At 45.9% G+C, this 13,601-nt stretch overlaps 1 protein-coding gene across 1 annotated transcript in view; it reads left to right on the top strand.

Annotated features, from left to right (window-relative positions):
- The first annotated feature begins 3,573 nt into the window (after positions 1–3,573).
- THSD7A (thrombospondin type 1 domain containing 7A) overlaps positions 3,574–13,601 on the top strand; it is a 570,344-nt gene continuing 560,316 nt past the window's right edge. The window contains exon 1 of the mRNA XM_068235085.1: positions 3,574–3,928. The gene's annotated coding sequence lies outside the window, so the exon portion shown is untranslated. The remainder of the gene's footprint in view (positions 3,929–13,601) is intronic.

Below are 13,601 nucleotides of genomic sequence, written 5' to 3'. Positions count from 1 at the left end.
GTCACAGATTAAGATTTTGGAAGGTGGGTGGAGCCTACAACAGCCAATAAAAATTCCCCTTTTGATTTTCAAAGGGAATATTTCATCTGCTACCATTCTCTTATACTGGTAAAAGCAGATGCCTCAAACCTGGTACAGTTGGTCACTGGGTGACTAGGGTCCAAATTCAGGAAGGGGGCGGAGCCACAAACAGCCAGATTTGTTTATTTTTCAATGGGAATATACAAAGTATTGATACCAAGGACCCCAAAGCTGATAAACTTGATAATTGAGTGACTGTATGTCAAGGTTAGAAAAAGTGGGCGGTGCCAACAACTAAATTTTTTACATTGCAGGGTTCCCAAACTTTACACAATTGGCCGCTGGGTGACTGGGATGAATATTCAGAAATGTGGGTGGAGCCTACAACAGCCAATCAAAATGTACCTATTAATTTTCAAGGGGAATATTCACATTGCTACCATTCTTACACTGTTAGTGGCAGAGGCCTCAAACCTGATACAGTCAGTCATTGGGTGACTGGGATCCAAATTCACTAAAGGGGTGGAGCCACAAACAGCCAATCAGATTTGTTAGATTGATTTCAGCCATTCTGTTATCGCCAGGGTTCTCAAACATGACACAGTTGGCCACTGGGTGACTGTGACTTATATTCAGAAAAGTGGGTGGAGCCTACAGCAGCCAATCAAAATTCACCTTTTGAATTTCAAGGGGAATATTTACTTTGCTGTCATTCATGCACTCTTAATGGCAGAGGCCTAACATCTGCTACAGTCAGTCACTGGGAGACTGAAATTTAAATTCTGAAGGGAGCGGGCCAAAAACAGCCAATCAGATTTGTTTAATTTCAATGGTAAAATGCAACTTATTGATGCCAAAGACCCCAAAGCTCATAAACTTGGTCATTAAGTGACTGTATGTCAAAATTAGAAATAGTGGGCAGAGCCAAAACAACTAACTTTTTACATAGGAAAATGTAAACTGCAGCTTTTCTTACACTGTTAATGGCAGGGTTCTCAAACTTCACACAGTTGGTCACTGGGTGACTAGGATTAATATTCGGAAAAGTAGGTGGAGCCTACAAGAGCCAATCAAAATTCACCTATTGATTTTCAAGGGGAATATTGAAACTGCAGCCATTCTCACACTGTTAATAGCAGAGGCCTCAAACCTGCTACAGTCGGTCGTTAAGTGTCTGGGGTTTAAATTCAGTAAAGGGGCGGAGCCAAACACAGCCAATCAGATTTCTTTGCTGGATAAACTGCTTCCATTAGCAGAATTTTGATGCCAGGAACCCAAAAGCTCACAAACTTGATCATTGAGTGACTGTGTGTCAAGGTTACAAAAACTGGGTGGAGTCAAAAACAGATTTTTCTGGGAATTTGTAAACTGCAGCCTTTCTTCACGGTTAATGGCAGGGTTCTCAAACTTTGCACAGCTGGTTACTGGGTGCAGGGCCGGGCCGAGGCAAAGGCTGGAGAGGCTCCAGCCTCAGGGCGCAGTGTAGGAGGGGGACGCACAATTAATTTAGCTGTCATTCCCAATTGTGTTTGAAGCAGAGAGAAATAAGAAAAGTGTATACATGGCAGTGACTGCAAGCCAGATAACTAGAGATTAAGGTGTTGGGGAGGTTGGGGGCCCTGGGGCACCTATTAGTATAATAGCAATCAGTGTGTGACGGCTGGGGTGGGAGGGATGGAGGGGCGCACTTTGGTGTCTCAGCCTTGGGTACTGGAGTACCTTGTCCCGTCTCTGACTGGGTGACTGGAATTAATATTCAGAAAAGTGGGTGGAGCCTCAAAATCACAAATCACATGTCGCTTTTCAAGGAGAATATTAAAATTGCTGCCATTCTTGCACTGTTAATGGTGCAAGCCTCAAACCTGGTACAGTTGGTCATTGGGTCACTGGGGTTCAAATTCAGAAAAGGGGACAGAGCCACAAACAGTCAATCAGATTTGATTCATTTCATTGGAAAGTACAAATTATCGATGTCAAGGACCCCAAAGCTCACAAACATGGTCATTGAGTGACTGTGTGTCCAGGTTACAAACAGTGGGTGGAACCAAAACCAAATTTCACTGGGAAAATATGAACTGCAGCCATTCTTACACTGTTAATGGCAGGGTTCTCAAACTTTGCCCAGATGGTCACTGGGTGACTGAGATTAATATTCAGGGAAGTGGGTGGAGCCTATAATAGCCAATCAAAATTCACCTGTTGATTTTCAAGGGGAATATTTAAATTGCTGCCATTTTTACACTGCTAATAGCAGATGCTTCAAACCTGCTACAGTTGATCATTGGGTGAATGGGGTTCAAATGCTGGAGAGGGGCAGAGCCACAAACAGCCAATCTGATTTGTTTCATTTCTATGGGAATATACAAATTATTGATGCCAATGACCCCAAAGCTCACAAACTTGGTCATTGAGTGTTTGTACGCTAGGGTTAGAAAGTGGGCGGAGCCAACACCAGTCAAATATATACACAGGCAACACCGGGTCATAAGTGGGTGGAGACAAATACAAATTTCCCTGGGAAAATGTAAACTGCAGCCATTCTTACACTGTTAGTGGTAGGGTTCTCAAACTTTGCACAGTTGGTCACTGGGTGACTGAGATTAATATTCAGAAAAGTGGGTGGAGCCTACAAAAGTGAATCAAACTTCACCTATTGCTTTTCAAGAGGAATATTTAATTGCTACCATTCTTACACTGTTAATGGCACAGGCCTCAAACCTGGTACAGTTGGTCATTGGGTGACTGGGGTTCAAATTCAGAAAAGGGGGTGGAGCCACAAACAGCCAATCAGATTTTTTAATTTCAATGCAAATTATTGATATCAAAGACCGCAAAGCTCACAAACTTGCTCAGTGAGTAATTGTGTGTTAGGGCTAGAAAAAATGGGCGGAGCCAACACCAGCCAAATACATACCCGGGCAACGCCGGGTCATCAGCTAGTTATTTATATAACGCCGACATCTTCCGCAGCGCTGTACAGAGTATATTGCATTGTCACTTAACTTTCCCTTGGAAGGGCTCTGCAATATGGTGATGGCCAACAGTATGTAAGAAATAGGGGAGCCAGGAGGAAATGCTATCCACACCACCAACCAAATTTGCTTTAGTATAGCCGCGGGCAGGGCCGTATCTATTAAGAGGCACCCGTGGGCCGGTGCCATGGGCGGGTCCTCGGGGGGGGCGGGTGGCCACTGGTTCAAATAATAATACTTTTTTTTATTTTTTTTTCCCCTTATGACATTTTTTTTTCTATCATTAACATTTTTTTTTTTTTGGGGGGGGGGGGGGGGGGGGAGCGCCGCTGCAGCAGCCAGAAGTTACAGTTCTTACTGTTTGCAAGCGCTCCCCCCCTGCCGCCACCATCCACAATGGTTTCCTCTGGTCACGTTCTCTGTGCGCTCTGACTGACTCTCATCGCACAGTAATGAGCCAGCCAGAGCAGGTGGAGCCACTTGCACTTACAGGGAGGGGGCGTGGCTTGACATTGAGTCTGAGACAGCAGGGCAGGCTATGAAATACATTGGCTTCCGATGCTCCGCCCCCCCCCAGCCGACTAGCCGAGCCCGGGTAAAGTGACTCCTCCTCAGCTCCATTTTACATCACGCAGGAGGAGGACAGCAACACATGAGATGGTCGGGTCGGGAGTCACTCGATCGGGAGCCATGTGAAGCAGCTGCTGCAGCCCAGCCCCCAGCTACCCAGCCCAGCCAGCCAGCTAGGCAGACAGGTCACCCTCGCCCAGCCCAGGGTCACAGGCAGCAGGCCCCAGCCGCCCAGGCAGCACAGCAGGCCACCACCAGCTACCCCAGCCCAGGGTCACTCGCAGGCCCCAGCTGCCCAGGCAGCACAGCAGGCCACCACCAGACCAGGCGGTGGCATGCAGAGTTTCCCTCGCGCACCGGACTAGGTAAGATATTTGTTGTAGTCAAGTTCCTGGACAAATCTGCTGACATTATTGCACGTATTTCTGAATTTGCTGACATTATTGCTCGTATTTCTCATCAAATCTGCTGTCATTATTGCTCGTATTTCTCATCAAATCTGCTGTCGTTATTGCACGTATTTCTCATCAAATCTGCTGTCATTATTGCTCGTATTTCTCATCAAATCTGCTGTCGTTATTGCTCGTATTTCTCATCAAATCTGCTGTCATTATTGCTCGTATTTCTCATCAAATCTGCTGTCGTTATTGCTCGTATTTCTCATCAAATCTGCTGTCGTTATTGCACGTATTTCTGAATTTGCTGACATTATTGCTCGTATTTCTCATCAAATCTGCTGTCATTATTGCTCGTATTTCTCATCAAATCTGCTGTCGTTATTGCTCGTATTTCTCATCAAATCTGCTGTCGTTATTGCTCGTATTTCTCATCAAATCTGCTGTCGTTATTGCACGTATTTCTCATCAAATCTGCTGTCATTATTGCTCGTATTTCTCATCAAATCTGCTGTCGTTATTGCTCGTATTTCTCATCAAATCTGCTGTCGTTATTGCTCGTATTTCTCATCAAATCTGCTGTCGTTATTGCACGTATTTCTCATCAAATCTGCTGTCATTATTGCTCGTATTTCTCATCAAATCTGCTGTCGTTATTGCTCGTATTTCTCATCAAATCTGCTGTCGTTATTGCACGTATTTCTCATCAAATCTGCTGACGTTATTGCTCGTATTTCTCATCAAATCTGCTGTCGTTATTGCTCGTATTTCTGATCAAATCTGCTGACGTTATTGCTCGTATTTCTGATCAAATCTGCTGACGTTATTGCTCGTATTTCTGATCAAATCTGCTGACATTATTGCTCAAATCTGCTGACATTATTGCTCGTATTTCTCATCAAATCTGCTGTCATTATTGCTCGTATTTCTCATCAAATCTGCTGTCGTTATTGCTCGTATTTCTCATCAAATCTGCTGTCGTTATTGCTCGTATTTCTCATCAAATCTGCTGTCGTTATTGCACGTATTTCTCATCAAATCTGCTGTCGTTATTGCTCGTATTTCTCATCAAATCTGCTGTCGTTATTGCTCGTATTTCTCATCAAATCTGCTGTCGTTATTGCACGTATTTCTCATCAAATCTGCTGTCGTTATTGCACGTATTTCTCATCAAATCTGCTGTCGTTATTGCACGTATTTCTCATCAAATCTGCTGTCGTTATTGCTCGTATTTCTCATCAAATCTGCTGTCGTTATTGCTCGTATTTCTCATCAAATCTGCTGTCGTTATTGCACGTATTTCTCATCAAATCTGCTGTCGTTATTGCACGTATTTCTCATCAAATCTGCTGACGTTACTGCTCGTATTTCTGATCAAATCTGCTGACGTTATTGCTCGTATTTCTGATCAAATCTGCTGACGTTATTGCTCGTATTTCTGATCAAATCTGCTGACGTTACTGCACGTATTTCTGATCAAATCTGCTGACGTTATTGCACGTATTTCTGATCAAATCTGCTGACGTTATTGCTCGTATTTCTGATCAAATCTGCTGACGTTATTGCTCGTATTTCTGATCAAATCTGCTGACGTTATTGCTCGTATTTCTGATCAAATCTGCTGACGTTATTGCACGTATTTCTGATCAAATCTGCTGACATAATTGGGCAGATATGCCGACATGATTGAATATATTTTCTGGGCAAATCTGCTCACATTACGTGTATTTTCTTGAGAAAACCTGCACAATTATGTGAATTTTCTGGGGAAAGGGTCACCAACACTTGGGCCCACTGTCTTTGCGTTGCACTTTTAAAGGGAACCCGAGGTGAGAGTAATATTTTAAGCAATATTAGTTGCCTGGCTGCCGTGCTGATCCTCTGCCTCTAATTCTTTCAACCACAGACCCTGAACAAGCATGCAGCAGGTCAGGGGTTTCTGACAATATTGTCCGAACTGACCAGATTAGCTCCATGCTTGTTTCTGGCGTAATTCAGTTCACTACTGCAGCCAAATAGATCAGCAGGGCTGCCAGGCAACTAGTATTGTTTAAAGGGTCACTTAAACCAAATAAAAAAAATTAGTTTTACTCACCTGGAGCTTCTACCAGCCCCATGAAGCTGTCCGGTGCCCATGTAGACTCGCTCTGATGCTCCTGGCCCTGCCAGCAGCCACTTAAGGTTTCGGCGACAGGAGCAGACAGGCCGGGAACGCGAATGATTCTTCGCATTCCTGGACGTAATAGCGCCTTCTATGCTGTTATATGATATATGCTATATCAGCATAGAGGGCGCTATTACGGCCAGGAACGCGAAGAATCACTCGCGTTCCCGGCCTGTCGGCTCCTGTCGCCAGAACCGGAAGCAGGGCCAGGAGCATCGGAGCGAGTCTACGTGGGCACCGGACAGCTTCAGGGGGCTGGTAGAGGCCCCAGGTGAGTAAAACTATTTTTTATTTGGCTTAAGTGTCCCTTTAAAAGGAAATAAATATGGCAGCCTCCATATCACTCTCACCTCGGGTTCACTTTAAATTAGTTAGCTTTACCCTCATCCGGGCATGGCCACGCCCATTTTTGCCGCAGTGCGGTTATAGCCACAAAAATTGGTCCAGCACCTGCATAGCACCCCCCCCCCCCCCCAAAAAAAAACCCTGGAGCCACCACTGACTGTACTTATACTAATTATTTATATAGCGCCAACATATTACGCAGTGCTGTACAGAGTATGTATTGTCTTGTCACAGTGGGGCTCACAATCTAATCCCTACCATAGTCATGTGCATGTAAGTATCGTAGTCTAGGGCCAATTTTTAGGGGAAGCCAATTAACTTATCTGTATTGTATGTTGTTGGGATGTGGGAGGAAACCAGAGTGTCCTAAGGAAACCCACACAGACACAGGGAGAACATACAAACTCCTTGCAGATGTTGACCTGGATGGGATTTGAACCTGGAACCCAGCGCTGCAAGGCGAGAGCGCTAACCACTACGCCACCATGCTGCCATACTACTATACTGTATTGTACTGCCATCTTCAGCAGTACTTCACAGAGTATGTAGTCATGTCACTGACTATCCTCTGAGGAGCTTACAATCTAATTCTGCCATAGTCTAATGTCCTACCATATTTGTATTTATATAGCACTGGCATCTTCTGCAGCACTTTGCAGAGAACAGCCATGTTCCTGACTTTTCTCAGGGGAGCTCACAATCTAATACCTACCACTATTTTGTGGGAGAGAACACTGGCTAATGTGTGGGGTTTTTTTTTTTTGGGGGGGGGGGACTTTTCCTACTTGCTTTTTTAGGGTCACTTTACTCATACCTGGGGAGAAAACGGCTTTGGGCTGCACTCTTACTAGGAAATTTTAATTGACCACACCCACTGTGTTATGGACACACCCACTGCATTCTGTGGCCACGCCCATTCTTTGCCGCGCCAACATCCTCCTGGGCGCGGGGGGGGGGGGGGCGTCGTAGGTTTGGGGTGCCTAGGGGAGCCCAAACCCTAAATACAGCCCTGGCCGCGGGTAAAGGTCCTGATGTGCAATTCTAGCGTTAGTGTTTCCCGCCGGGTCCTCTATTCCTTGCAAATTAGTGGACATGAGACCAGATTGCCACGAGCAGTAAGTGGCCACTGTTCTAGACCTCAGATCAGCGGTGACCCGGCCACAGGAAGGGAAGAGACACGAGAGCGTGGACAGGCTGGCTACCTATACTGGGGGCACTTATACCTGGCTACCTATACTGGGGGCACTTATACCTGGCTACCTATACTGGGGGCACTTATACCTGGCTTACCTATACTGGGGGCACCTATACCTGGCTTCCTATACTGGGGGCACCTGTACCTGGCTTCCTATACTGGGGGCACCTGTACCTGGCTTCCTATACTGGGGGCACCTGTACCTGGCTTCCTATACTGGGGGCACCTGTACCTGGCTTCTTATACTGGGGGCACCTGTACCTGGCTTCCTATACTGGGGGCACCTGTACCTGGCTTCTTATACTGGGGGCACCTGTACCTGGCTTCTTATACTGGGGGCACCTGTACCTGGCTTCTTATACTGGGGGCACCTATACCTGGCTTCCTATACTGGGGGCACCTGTACCTGGCTTCCTATACTGGGGGCACCTGTACCTGGCTTCCTATACTGGGGGCACCTGTACCTGGCTTCTTATACTGGGGGCACCTGTACCTGGCTTCCTATACTGGGGGCACCTGTACCTGGCTTCTTATACTGGGGGCACCTGTACCTGGCTTCTTATACTGGGGGCACCTGTACCTGGCTTCCTATACTGGGGGCACCTGTACCTGGCTTCTTATACTGGGGGCACCTGTACCTGGCTTCCTATACTGGGGGCACCTGTACCTGGCTTCTTATACTGGGGGCACCTGTACCTGGCTTCTTATACTGGGGGCATATATACCTACCTATACTGAGGGTGTTTTATTTTTTTTCGGCGCACTGCAGCTATAACGCGAAGTGCAAATTGATGCTGTGTGATCATTCCAAATCGGTGGGGCGCACCCTCAAAATTTTGCTTTAGGCAGCAAAAAGTCTACAACCGGCCCTGACTAGAGCCCACATTTCCCAGCTTCCATCCCGCTATCCCCTGAACAGACCCTTCCCCGTGTTTCCTTCCCTATAACTCTGGCCCTGGTCACAGATTTATTGCTGGAAATAACTTTATTAGCGAGAAAGGGTGGCTGAAAATCATTGCGGTATCGCAGCCAGGAGCGCAGACATAATGGCGTGTAAACCGACCCTGCTTACACGGCAAACTCTGCTGTATTTCACCAGTGGGTCGATGGCGGTTGTTGAGTTATGTAGCGCGCGTTGGATTTTTGTAAGTATTGACATTATTACATTTCAGACGTCAGTGCTTTGTACGAGGCAAGCATTATATGCCTGACGATATTTCGCCAAATCAGCAGAATTATTTCACCCACGTCCACCTCTGTTTCCTTTGTGGTTACACGGATTCCGAGCACAGCGCCAAACCCACGCCGCTACCAGGCCTTCTTATCCTGCTTACTGCATCTCCTAAGCTCGTCTTATAGGAATGCAGGAGGTTTAGAAGGATGGTTTTTTTTTTTTTTTTGTATTAAGTAAAAAATGGTGTACAAACATCATACATGTCTACCGAAGCTTGTACAATGTAAGATACACATTAAAGTGCGCCTGAACCCAGAACGTCCTCTCTTCTCTGAAAGATAAGCAACAGCACAACAACCTTTAAAGAAAAACATTTATTTGTTACAGGTGATACAAATCCTGCAATACTTCTGCAGTGTGTCTACTTCCTGCTTTCATTGAAGCAGACATAGGGTTAACATCCTGTGTTTACAAATTAGCTGCTCTGCCAACCCCTTTCAGCATACCAAAGAATCATTCTGAGATTAAAATGACCTGGGGAGGTGGGGGGGTGTCATAAATGATATTCAGTAAACTGAACAGCACAGTAATTAAGAACATAATCTTAGGGGATCTTCATCGACACATCCGTAACAAAATAATTATTTTTCTATAGCTACAGTTGCTCACCCACCTATCTAACCTATACTGGGGTCACCTACCTATCTAACCTATACTGGAGGCACCTACCTATCTAACCTATACTGGAGGCATCTACCTATCTAACCTATACTGGGGGGCAGCTACCTATCTAATCTATACTGAGGGGCCCCTACCTATCTAACCTATACTGGAGGCACCTACCTATCTAACCTATACTGGGGGGCAGCTACCTATCTAATCTATACTGAGGGGCCCCTACCTATCTAACCTATACTGGGGGTACCTACCTATCTAACCTATACTGGGGGCACCTACCTATCTAACCTATACTGGGGGTACCTACCTATCTAACCTATACTGCGGGGCCCCTACCTATCTAACCTATACTGAGGGGCCCCTACCTATCTAACCTATACTGGAGGCACCTACCTATCTAACCTATACTGCGTGCACCTACCTATCTAACCTATACTGCATGCACCTACCTATATAACCTATACCGGGGTCACCTACCTATCTAACCTATACTGAGGGGCAGCTACCTATCTAACCTATACTGCGGGCACTTACCTATCTAACCTATACTGGGGGGCAGCAGGGCCGACGCTACCATAGAGGCAAAGCGGTCAATTGCCCAAGGGCCCCAGAGCTTGTAGGGGCCCCCAGTGGCTACAAGAGGAAAAAACATTTTCAAATCGACCTTATAGTTTTTGAGAAAACTGATTTTAAAGTTTCAAAGGAAAAAAAATACACATTTAAAAACACGCCGACTTTAATGTTTAATAGCAAATCCACCTTAAATGCTAGAAACCCTAAATTTGCAGGATATGTTAAGAAGATCATTGGGAATAAGAGGAAAAAACAATTTTTCAAAAAGACCTTATAGTTTTTGAGAAAATTGATTTTAAAGTTTCGAAGGAAAAAAGTATATTTTTAAATGCTGTAAATGTCACTTTTAGTAGCAAACCTAACGGTAGTGTAATTTTACATGCATCGAAAGAAAGAGCAATAAATTTCCTGACGGTGTTTCTAGGGGGCTGGAAACCCCTCCGCAGCCGCAGCGCTTTGGCCAATGGCCAGGGATCGCTATACAGCCGCAATATGGCTGTATGAAAATCCCTGGCATTTTTTCCTATTTTCCCAATTTTTTTTTTTTTATGTTTAGAGTGCGGAAATTTTTTTAAAAAAAATTATGTGGGGTCCCCCCCTCCTGAAACTTTTTAACCCCTTGTCCCCCATGCAGGCTGGGGTAGCCAGAATGTGGACCTCCGACCGATTGGGGCTTCACACCCTGACTATACCAGCTGCAAAAAAGGTCCCTTAATGACGATTTTTGTTCCGGGGTATCTGTTGGGGGGCCCCCCAGGTTTATTTTGCCCTGGGCCCCATTGTTGCTTGAACCGGCCCTGGGGGGCTGCTACCCATCTAACCTATACTGGGGGTACCTACCTATCTAACCTATACTGGGGGTACCTACCTATCTAACCTATATTAGGGTTACCTACCTATCTAACCTATACTGCGGGCACTTACCTACCTAACCTATAGTGGGTGCTCCTACCTATCTAGCCTATAGTGGTGGCAGCTACCTATCTAACCTATAGTGCGGGCACCTATCTATCCTGTACTAGTGGCAACTATACTGGCTATCTATATTGGAGGCACCTACCTAGCTAACCTACACTGGGGGCACCTACCTATCTAACCTATATTGGGGGCAACTATATTGCTTTCCTATATTGGAGGCTCCCACCTAGCAAACCTATACTTGGGGCTATACCAGGTACACCTGCCTATCTAACTTATACTGGGGGCAACTGTACTGACTACCTACACTGAAGGAACCTACCTGGCTAACCTATACTGGATGCAATTATACTGGCTAACCTATACTGGGGGAACCTATAGCTGGCTACCCATACTCGGTGCAACTAGACTTGGCTAACATATACTGCGGGCACCTATATCCGGCTCCACGGGGGGTTGTTGGTAAATTATCAGCACCGGGTGTCAGATACCCTAGCTACGCCACTGTGGAAATGTAGACAGTTTTCAGTTTACGTAACCTCAGTTATGCTCTGAGAAAGGCCCCCTGAGAACTAAAATAGCTCAGAATGTAAACGGAAGTGGAAGTCTGGGTGACACCTTCTAGAGAGGATATCCCCGTAATATAAATTACTTGTAGGTTTATAACACACATTTTCGAGGATCACAGTTCACTTCCTCATGTCTTTCCTGTACGCAGTAGGTGCATTCATTATAATCTCAGAGCATTTGAGCACCTCTTGCTGTCTGATTTTGAGTTTAATCATAGGAGCAACATGCATTTTCTAGGAACCGCTGGCGATTCCATAAGCACTTTGCTAATGTAAGCTTATCCCGGCGATTCCGCAGGGTCTGAAATATTCGGAAATTCCAGTGCTGGCAGCATTTTCAGAGCAATTTCATTCAGTGAATGCAGAGCCCAAAATCACATTCCCAGAAATTGCTCCAGAAGTCTATGTGTTTAGTGCAAAAATGGCTATTGCTTAAGGGCTCGTTCCCACTGTTGCGACGCGATTTCGGCCGCATTCCGACGCTTGTAAAAACGCATGCGGATGCGTTTCCACATGCGTTTTTACCCGCGATTTCGCCTGCGATTTCGCATGGCAGGGTGCCATGCGAAATTAACCATAACACTGCCAGGGCTAAATAAAATTGAAAAAGGTGCGAAATCGCACGCGAAATCGCGGGTAAAAACGCATGTAACAAACGCATGCGTTTTTACTATTAAATACATTAGCGGCGATTCGCACGGATTCCCGACGCAGGCGAAATCGTTGGCTCTTTTGTGCGTTTTTTTCACGCTGAAAAAAACGCACCTCAACAACGCTACAGTGGAAACAGGCCCATCCACTTGCATTACATGTGCGGATCTGCATGCGTTGGACGCATGCAGATTCGCGATAGTGGAAACGAGCCCTAAGTGTCCCTCTTTCTCATCTCAAAAAGTTGTGAGGTATGCCAAAGGGTCACATTATCCTATGAGAGCAGCACGATTGAAAGAAAAATGTTATGATGTAGAGCAGGATCTACTTCAATATTGTGATCTGGTCACTGATTGGTTAATCTGTCTTGATAATGAAGACAGGGCGATGTAAATCAGATGATTAGTTATCCCTCTATTGTTTTAAATAAAGGACAGCTGAGATGTATATGGAGGCTGCCATATTTATGTCGTTTTAAAGTGTACCATAGAGGGAAGGATAGTAAAAATGTATACTTTCCTTAGGCTTCCTGCAGCCCCCTCCAGCCTGATCGCTCTTACGCCGCCGTCCTGGATCCTCAGTAACGGATCCCGTAAGTTTGGCCAGTCAGTCAGTGCCGCTGCGTGCTCTCCCCCTGCGTCTGCACAGATGCCTACCAGCCGCGGAAGTGTGCAGCAGCACTGCGCATGTGCCAACTGGCCGCGACAAGCCAAACTTACAAGACCCGTAACCAAGGATCCAGAAGGCGGAGGACGGCGGCGTAAGAGCGATCAGACTGGAGGGGGCTGGAGGAAGCCTCAGATATGTATACATTTTTACTATCCTTCCGTCTATGGTACACTTTAAGCAATACCAGTTGCCTGGCTATCCTGCTGATCCTCTGCATCTAATACTTTCAGCCATAGCCCCTGAACAAGCATGCATCAGATTAGGTGTTTCTGACATTATTGTCAGATCTGACAAGATTAGCTGCATGCTTGTTTCTGGAGTTATTCAGTCATTACTGCAGCAGATCAGCAGGGCTGCCAGGTAACTGGTATTGTTTAATAGGAAATACATATGGCAGCCTCCACATCCCTCTCACTTCAGTTGTCCTTTAAGGACAGTGGATGAGATGGTCAGAATTCTCAGCTGATGCAAATTTTATCAAAATGTAGATAGGAAAGCGAGATAGCACAGCTATGCGCAGTTCGGTTTCCTGTGATGCGGATTGGTGTAACGGCGCCCTCAGTGGTTATAAATTCAAATTTTTTTGCCTGCCGTTCAGCTCCGGCGCTGCCCTGCTTGTGAACCCGCTGCAAATAGCGGCCTCAATTATTCATGCCCCCCTCTTTTACCACCGTTTACATCTCCGGCGCAATTTGCTGGCGCCTGGC

Source organism: Hyperolius riggenbachi, chromosome 5, assembly GCF_040937935.1.
Source record: "Hyperolius riggenbachi isolate aHypRig1 chromosome 5, aHypRig1.pri, whole genome shotgun sequence".
In the NCBI taxonomy this organism is placed as follows: domain Eukaryota; kingdom Metazoa; phylum Chordata; class Amphibia; order Anura; family Hyperoliidae; genus Hyperolius; species Hyperolius riggenbachi.
Note: the sequence above shows the minus strand (reverse complement) of the source record. Positions and strands in the feature narration are given on the sequence as shown.